Source organism: Manis pentadactyla, chromosome 1, assembly GCF_030020395.1.
Source record: "Manis pentadactyla isolate mManPen7 chromosome 1, mManPen7.hap1, whole genome shotgun sequence".
NCBI classification, from domain to species: Eukaryota; Metazoa; Chordata; class Mammalia; order Pholidota; family Manidae; genus Manis; species Manis pentadactyla.
In genome coordinates, this window is record NC_080019.1 from 213,572,560 (window position 1) to 213,582,521 (window position 9,962).

Consider the following 9,962-nt stretch of genomic DNA (forward strand, 5'->3'; position numbering starts at 1 on the left):
TATATAAACCCCACATGACACTTTAGCCCTGTTGATGCATCTTTGTATTCTGCAGAGTTCCAGTCCAATGCACACTACAGGGCTCAAGAGATGTTTGATAAAAGAAAAAAAAATCACTGTTAGTTAGGCACTGGTTTCCTCTAGTTAACAGTTCTCCTGATATATCCTCTTAGAATCCTTCTCCAATGAAATAAATGAGTATAAATGTTACTTTATTCTCTCTTTGTACTCAACCATGCTTTCATCACATCCCCATCTTTGTCATTCCTTCAAAAGGTTCTTTAATCTAATAACTACATCTAAATGAATAGATCTATCTATCTACTAAAGCTAGAAGAAAATATCTCAAAATCATGGCAAGAGTTATCCATGTATATAGGAAATATGGGTATATTTTTTCTCCTTATGTGTTCTATATTTTCCTTTTTATTTTATTTTATTTTTTAGAAACTTTGTTTTCCATCAACCTTATTCCCATTTTCTGTTTAAGAGCCTGTGGAAATACCAGCTTAAGACCACTCGGTGGTCTTTCTTACCCATTCGGCGGCCTGAGCAGTGGGAACTGCAGACCAGTCTCATCAGGGAACTGCTGGATAGGCACCAGGACACCAGCACACCTTCAGACCAGGTTGAGTAACAGTAAAATCAGGAACTGGAACCATCCATTCACCCTGAAACCCTCCATGGTTATAGCCTTTCTAGCAGCAGCCTGATCTTCCTTTTCAACCTCTTCACAATCTCTTTGTAGGAGCAGAACTCAGGCTTGACCTCCCATGGGTGTTAACCAGAAATGGTGGCACATCAGCACAGAAATGATCAGGCCAGCACCCACACATCAGACCCAATGTGTGCACTCCCTTGTGTAATATGGGATGGCAATGTCCACATAGCACAGAGCAGAGTCTGTGATACCCAGAGTGACAGGGGGCAGGTTAACGTAGATGACTCTGTGAGAGGCTAAGTAGCCAGCCCTGGGATCACTAACTGCTCTAGGCTGTGGCTCCTGGAAAGCTGACTGGATCTTGTTAGGGAAGGTTCTAGGAGTAAAGCAGCCAGCAACAGGAGTGTCTTTAGTGGCGGCAGCGAATTTCAGCACAGCTCACTGGCCAGTATTCTACCGACATCAGCTGGGTTTTCAAGGGCAACACTGGCACAAGCTGCTGGCAGAAGCTTCTCCCTGGTTCTCTGCAGATTTATGACATAGATGGTATTGTTTTGCATTTTTTAGATGTACTGCTCCATTTGGAAGACAAGGCTGGTGGCAACTTCCTGGGCTCCTGATGCAAGGAATTTGAAGTCATACTTCTCTCTTACTGCACAACATCCAGGCTCCTGAAATTGCTCAAGGTTCCCTTTAAGTTACGATAGAAACCCAGAACTATACTGTATGGAACTCTGTCTGGCTAAGGTTCCAATGTTTTTCTTTTTTTTTTACAAGTAGTGTATATTCCTTTTTAAAATTGGAATAAAATAGTTAATGTTATATTAGAACAAACTAAGCAATGTTTAATTCTATGAGTGGGGGACATAATAGCAATTGCTAATGTAAATGTATTATTTTAATTATATCACATATAGATATTTGCTTACATATTCATTTATCATTAAAATGTTTCCCATGTTAAGAGTAAACACTTAGTTAAATATTGCTTATTTCCCCACTCATATTTTGATGTGATATTTTAAATGAGTATCCAGTTACCATGGTGATACATGACATAGGAATGCATAGATAAAATTGGAAAGGAATCAAACACCAGATAAATTCAGAATCCATGCAACACCTTCCTTTGAAACAAGTACTTTTCCTATTCCCACCACGTTGTAAATGGTAAGCAATCCAAACAATCTGTCCTAAAAAAATTGTGATCCTAAAATACACATTTCTGGTGACTGAAATACAACACAGTCACCGCAAAAGGTTACAATGCTATTTTATGCAGATCTCGTAATCATGGGCTCTTTGATGAGGGTTAGTTATCACAATTCTCTGGTCAGGATTTGCCTTTTCTGGCAAAAACAAGTGAAAGTTTAATAACTGTACACTGAATTAAGTTCAAATGGATCAGAAATATTTTCTCAAAATTGGAGATACATGTATATATACAAAATTTTCTTGGGAAGAAAAAACCATACAGCTATAAGTTAAAACAAAACAATGTCCTCCTTTTTTACTCTCTCAACAGCAAGCACTTCTTACTACCTTTGTAGATAGTTAAAGGTTTGGGAAAGGTGATGGACTTATGAATTTCCTTAAATATATTGCCAAGAACTGAATTCTATTTTAATTGACTGTAATTATTCTGTTACAATTACACATTTTCCATTTATGAGCTGCTAAAAAATCTTTTGAAATGACTTAAGGCTTAATAGCTGACTAAACTATGGGTCTTTTTCTACTCTCCTAACAAAAGCCTACAGGATACTGTTAAAAGTTCATAATCTCAGGGTCATTTCCCCCTCAAGCAAATAGAGTTTCCAGAGAATAGTGGAGATTCCCCAGTGGTTTGACTGGTTGATCTTCTAGTCATCTTTTAGCCACAAGTCACTGGGGATACTGCAAACATTGTTCAGCACCAAAAAAAAAAGTAATAATCTTTATAAGAATGTGTATATACAACTAAACCTGTAGGGTCTTAAGAAGCACAAAGTGATTGTGAACATAGGTCTCCTGGGTTAATAGCTGGAAATCAAATGCATTAGGAAGTCCAGCAGGAAGGGGCTGATAAGAAAAATTCTTTGTTCCTTTGGATATGGCAATACTTAAGATAAAACTCAAGTACATTTTAGAGTGTTCTCAAGACTAACTTGAGAATAAATCATGGGGTGAATATTGAAAAAAAAATGCCAGGAAAGCATTGAAAAAGATTTTATCAATAAACTAAATATTTGTAATTCAAAACTAAATTATTTTCTAGTCCTTTTAAGGACTCTCTAGTTTTGAAAGGGCAACTGTCAGATTTCTCCTATCACGTGGAGCGCCCAATATAATGAATGTGTTTATAAGATGGGGAAAAAATCATATTAAGTGTGACTATTAGCATTACTTGCTGTATGGAATAAGCTAGGTGCATGAATAGGTACATTCAAGTTATCTTTTTATTTTAGTCATTTGAATTTATAAAACTAACACATGCTATCCCACATCCCTGATGTAATCACTCTTAACAAACCATTTGTAGACTTTTTGTTTTGGTTATTGTTGATTTAAACATATACAATAATTTATGTACTATAAAATTTATTTTTAAAAACAATATTGTACTTTATATGAGTGAATAAATGAAGACCAACCAAATGAGAACAAGCAAAGAATATTATTCAGAACTTGTAAAGGAGTCAGTCACCTTTGCTTGGGTTTTGACAGAGACTCAAAAGTCAGGCAGACGAGAAGGAAAGCTTTGCAGTGGAATAAAAGGAAGGCTTCAGGCTTGTCCTGACTGGAGGCCAGGTAGGTTAGCTAGCTAGAAGCAGGGCAATCTATGTGATTAGCTGGGGATGCATCTCTGGCATCGTCTGGTTGGCCCTAAGTTGGAAGTGGGGACAAAAATTAAGGAAGCTAACACTGTGTCAGTTATTAATCATGTCCTGGCTCTTTGGGGCCAGCTGTTACAAGAGTTGTTGTTTGGCTTCTGGGACTGGTAACTAGGGATAGAGGTCTGACTTCTTACAAGTGTGACGTAAGTACCAGGTTGGCTATCTATAGCAAGACAATGGGTTGGTTCCCTGGGTTGTTTATTATGGGACAGATTTCTATCTTATATCTAGATATATATATTAGTCTAGCCATTGTTTGTTTATTCTTTCATAGGCTACTCCATAATTTGATATTTTTACTCAAAGGCAAACCATTACCAGAACTGGAAGTCAATGCCCATACATTTTCATTTTTTTAATATAATAGCTACATAATATATTATAGCAAAAATAGACCAAAATAGAGTCAACTATTTTGAAGGACATCCAGATGGTTTTCAGTATTTTACTATTTCAAATAATTTTACAATAAATGTCCTTAACTAAGCATCTAACTTTATGGTATCATTAACAATATTGGTAAAATTCCCAGAATTTGAACTGCTGATTCAAAGGTTGTATTTATTTAAAATTTTAATACATATAAATGCAAAATTTTAAGTGATTTTTATACACCCCCCTAAAAAGGTCATCCATGTTAAAAGCTGAGAGCCCTTATGCCCTGGCCCTTGATCACTAAACAGCAATAGAGATTACATGATGGATTTTCATTTCAAGGTGGCAAAATAAGCACACCTGCCAAGTCTGAAGCACCCTATTCCTCAAAGTCACACTTATAAATAATAAATGTAACAAGGAAAATTTTAACAATCATTGGCAGATAAAAATTTAAGAGGGAAATTGCAGGCAGAAAGATTGAGGGATATCACTTTTTCACAAGGGCTATTGCTGCTGTGCAGAAAAAAGTAGGAGGAGGTCAGGAGCAATTTCCTGGATCACTGGAGCAACCTGATAGTTCAACCTCTGTGAAAGGCCTCTTGGGACAGTTAGCAAATATCCATATTTCTGTTTCCAGGATGGAACACTGAATAAGTTTACATCAGAGAGTCAAGGTGGAACTTCATTTTCTGTCAAAGAGGAATGTGGAACATTATAGATAGCTACCTTTTCAGTCAGTGTCTAGTTTTATATCTTATCCATTCTCACTGATAAATGGCAGAAATTAAGACCATAACTGGAACTAGTGAAATGTACAAAGAATAAGAGGTGGACTTACAGGAAATCCCAACTGCTAAGATGAAGAAACAATTTCTTCTCAACATTTGCAGAAAGTCAGTGCCATTAAAGAGGAAGAACAAATAACACTGGGGCAAACTTACACGTACAAAAACAAGAACAAGACAGGGAGATTTCAAAACTTAATGTTTTTAGAGTGCTATCATATTTTATTCAATAAGACTACACAGATATAAGGAAGAAACCACTGGATACATAAAAATAAAATTGTTGAAATAGGCTAAAAATGCACAACAGACATGGATGCAGAGTGAACAACAAAGCTGGAAAATAAAGAGAAAAATCATGAAGGAAAACATTAAGATACTTAGAGAATACAACAACAAGTTCTAAAAAAGTCATCTAAATGAAGTTTCAAAAGAACAGTATATAAAATTGAGAGCAGGCAATATTTAAAAAGATAAAAAAGGAAATTCTATAAGGAAAGAAAACTATGAGATAGAAAGGGTATACTCAGTGTTGAGCAAGATTTACAAAACCAAAGGAAAGCAAATCAAACAAAAAACAAAATTAAATTTAAAAATCCAGAACGATTAGTTCCAAAAATACACACACACACACACACACACACACACACATATACACACACACACATATACATACACTGGGCCATATGATGTTTCTATTTTTTTGTTTTTTGATAAAACTCCATACTGTTTTCCACAGTAGCTAAAGAAAACAAAAATCACTAATTTGAAAAGATACACATACTCTTATGTTTACTGCAGCATTGTTTACAATAGTCAAGATATGGAAGCAATCTAAGGATCCATAAATAAGGTGAATGGATAAAGAAGATGTGGCACGCATGTGCATGTGTGTGTGTGTGTTTGTGTATTGCTCAACCATAAGAAAAGAATGAAATCTTGCAATTTGCAACAGCAAGGATGGACCTAGAGGATGAGAATGACAGAGAAACACAAATACCATATGATTTCACTTATATGTGGGATCTAAAGCAAAATAAAACAAATGAACAAACAGAATAGAAATAGACTCATAAATGCAGAGAACAGACTGGTATTGCTTCAGGGGAGGGATGGAGGGTGGGAAAACAGGTAAAGGGGATGAAGAGGTACAAACTTCCACTTATGAAATAAATTAGTCATGGGGATGAAAGTACAACATAGGGAATATACTCAGTAATATTGTTAACATCTTTATATGACAGATGGTAACTACACTTATACTGGTGAGAATTTAGTAATGTATATAGTTGTCAAATCACTATACTGTACACCTGAAACCAATATAATATTGTATATTAACTGTTCTTCAATTTAAAAAGTAAATAAAGGACTTAGCTGCAAAAAACAAAACACAAATATATGTGTATAGATTTGAAATTTCACATTAGGTTTAGAATGAAAATCCTAATAGTTTCCAGAGAAAGTAAATTTTAAGAACTAGGACTAATGATTACATTTATACAATTTGTTTGCTGGGAGGCTGTCACATAACGTGCAGCCCAGGACAGCTTACTTGTAAGTCACCCTAAAGGGGCTCTGGTCTGCATCTGTGTCTCACAGTCCCTCTGCTCTACACCATGTGCTGTCAACTCTCTAGCAACCTCTCATTTTCACTTATTCTTAAGGTTTAGCTGACCTGCTCTTCTGATCTTTGACTCCGTACCCTATTTTCTGTCTTACTGTGTTCCAAGCAGACTTTTTATGCAAAGACTTACTGTTCACTAATATTACTTTTCTGGTTTGGCCTTACAAACGGCCCAAGAGCCATGGCACAGTCTAGTCCCTGCCTGCAGCCTCCTGGCAGCCTGCTGTCAAGACATTTGTGCCCTAAAAGCAGAGATTTAAAAATACTCAAAGCTCCTATTTTGGACTTAGATGATGATGGTTTGTAGCCCTTTAAAATTTGTATAATGTCTGAACACACGTGAAAATTATTTGTGTTGTGTCAGAACACATATTTAAAAAAATACGACTTATACACCAACACATTCTCTGTGAATTAATTAAAATATTACAGACAAGGCAAAAATCTATCATTGGCTGCCATCCTCATTCTTGATTCCTTTCCTGTCCTTACAGTTACCAATCATCTCAGTTTGAGATGTATCTTTCCAAACATTTTTCTCTATGGATTATCTATATGTCTTTAAAGAAATATAGTAATTTTGATATTTTAAAATATGAATATTATAGTATTGTATGTTTTGTCCTCCAGTACTTTTCCATATTAGTGTATACAGATCTTCATCACTCTTGAAAAATATTATAGTTTATCCTTTAGTATGTATGTATCATTATTTATTTTGCAATTACCTTATTCAGGAATGTTTAGGTTATTTCAAAATATTTGCTTTTACAAAAAATTCTACAGTGTACATTAGTGAACACTTATTCTAGAGTAGATGTGTGGTAGCAATGTTGGAAAACAGAATGTACATATTTGACATTTTAATAGATTGTGCTAAATTCCCATACAGGATGACCATACAGACTGCATAGATTGAATTTCTCATTCTCAGAGGGAGATAAAACTCTTATCCTCAAACTCTCAGAGACATTGGTTATAAACCTTTTAAATGCTTGCCAATTTATTAGGTAAAAAAATGACATCTCATTGTTGTTTTAATCTCCATATGCTGTTTTATCACAGATGGAACCTAAAATCACTACAGTATGCAGTCATTTATCTCTAAGCATCCTGGAACCTGAGAGCCATAAATTGTTTCCATATATTTGGAAATGAATAAAGTTTTCTTATGAAGTTTTCCATTAACAATCTCTCACTTATAAAGGAGGAAGTGTTCTTCCTGAAATGAGTAATACCTTGCATAGTCACGAAGAAAACACTTAAATAACAGAGCCAAATTTAAACACAATAAAGGCAGTTTCAAGTATCTGGTCCATGAGTTCCAAAAATAGTGGGCCATGTTTAGGTTCTGTCCCATAATCAGTTGCAGTCCAGGTCGTATTTTCATTACTAATATTTTATGATTTGTTTTCTATTTGTTTCTTCTCTCTCTTTCCTCTGTTTCTCATTTCTTTCCTTCAAATATATCATTTCAACTTTTTTTAGGATTCCATCTTGATTTATTTATAGTAGTTTTTAGTGTATTACTTTGCCTGGTCTTTCTTAGTGGTTGTCCTGAGTATTACAATATGCTTTATATGAAAGCATATACAATATGTTTTCATCATTTAGCCATTTCCAGTGGAGTATTAAACTTATTTCCTTTTAGGTCCCTTTACTCTCCAATTAAAATACATATATACAAATGTTCCAAGTATTTTCTGTGTGCATTGAGTGACACAACAGGTATTATGTATTTACTTCCTCTATCAAATACAATTTTAAGAGATTTATCAGGATCATAGTCTACTCCATGTGCCTTCATTTTTACCATCTCATTCTTCTTCTTTTCTTTATAAAGTTCCATGCCTTCTTCTGTTATCATTTCTTTTCTGTTGGAAGCTTTCTTTACATATCCTTTAAAGGTAGGTTTGCTTGCAACAAATTTTCTTTAGGCTCCCTTTATCTGAGAGTGTCTTTCTTTTGCATTCATTCCTGACAGTTTTTCCAGATAGAGAATTCACACTTGACAGTTCTTTACTTTCTGCACATGAAAACATGTTATGCTAATTCCTTCTAATGCCCACAGTTTCAGATGAGAAATTGGCTGTCATATGATTTGGTATCTCCTTGGTCACTTTTGAATTGTTTTCATTGTCTTTACTTTCCAGAAGTTTAATTATGATGTGTCTTGGTATAGATTTGTGTTTATCCTATTTGCATGGTGCTTAGCTTTTGAATCTATAGGCCTATGTATACCATCGAATTTAGGAAGTTTGTAGCAATAGTTATTCATATACTTTTTTAGACCCAAGTTCTTTTTCTTCTCTTCTAGGACTTAACAAATATGAGTGTCAGATCTTTTGTTATTGTACCAGTTTCCTAAGGCTGTGTTCATTCTTTTATTTTTTGGGAATAGGGAGATTGCCTATTTTCTCTCTGTTGTTCACATTGATTTAATCCATTGCTCTGTCCTCAAGCTTTTAGATTTTTCTTTCAACTACACTTTACTGTTGTATCTATGCAGCAAATTTTTTATTTCAGTTAGTGTATTTTTCAGTTCTATAATTCCTATTTGTTTCTTTTTAATCATTTCTGTAATAGATACTAACAAATCATACCATTAATATTTTTATTTCACTTGTGGTGGGAATTTTTTATTACTTGTTGAAACTATTTGGGGAGGATTGCTTTAGTATTTATGCTGAAACACCAAAATCTGATTGGTCTCAGTACTGGCAGTAGCAGACAGTCTTTTCCCATTTAAACTACACTTTTCTTGGTTCTTAGTATAATAAGTGATTTTTGGTTGTATTTTTGACATTTTTGATACTAAGTTAGGAAACCCTTGATCTTATTTAAGTCTTTATTTCAGTAGGAAGTCTGGTTAGGTTTAGCATGTAGGTTATAGCCTATTTTTCTGGGCTATATTCCAATAAGAATTCAATTTTCTGATCTCTTGCAATATTCATCTAGTTCTTCTGGCTCTGTTTGTATTCCCACTGAATTCTTGCTGGAGCCGCCTTGGGAAAGGAAGGTGATTCCATGTGCCATTGGGTAGGGGATGCTGGACTAATGATACGGAGAGTGCTTTTCCTGGCTTACCTCCTAAACACCCAGTGCCAGTGGGTATCCTGTTCTATCGCTGCTGGTGCCTCTGAGGCACTGTAGCTAAAGCAAGTTTATCTTATTTTTTGTTTTTGTTTTGTTATACCTTGCTGTGGACAGTTTCAGATTGCAGCTCTGGTGCCCAGTCTAAGATAAATGATGTCTAAAAAGAAAACCCAGAAAATTCTCTGTAGTGTTATTCTGCCAGTCGTGAGGTTCCTTAGAGGGGAGGAATACAGAAATTTGAATCTACATCTTGTCCCCTGAATTACTTTCTATAATTTGCAATACACTCTTATATCTATCATCTCACTTGTTTCTTGAAGGTATAACTCTCTCCATGAGATAAAATTTTAAAGGAATGAATCTACTGAAAATGTATCTAATATCTAGGGAGCAAAAAGTTTCTCCCATAAAACACAACAGTCTACAACTGAATAACTTAAAAAAAAAATCTGATCAACTGGTGATTTTTTGTGAGTGAACTGGGTCATTCTGGTTTGGGCCACCTAGGCTGTTTCTGATCTCTACAAGACCAGCTAATG

General features: G+C 35.0%; 1 pseudogene; it reads right to left on the reverse strand.

Annotated features, from left to right (window-relative positions):
* Positions 1 to 509: 509 nt before the first annotated feature.
* LOC118908364 (40S ribosomal protein SA-like) lies at positions 510 to 8,176 on the reverse strand (annotated as a pseudogene).
* Between the last annotated feature and the right edge of the window lie 1,786 nt (positions 8,177 to 9,962).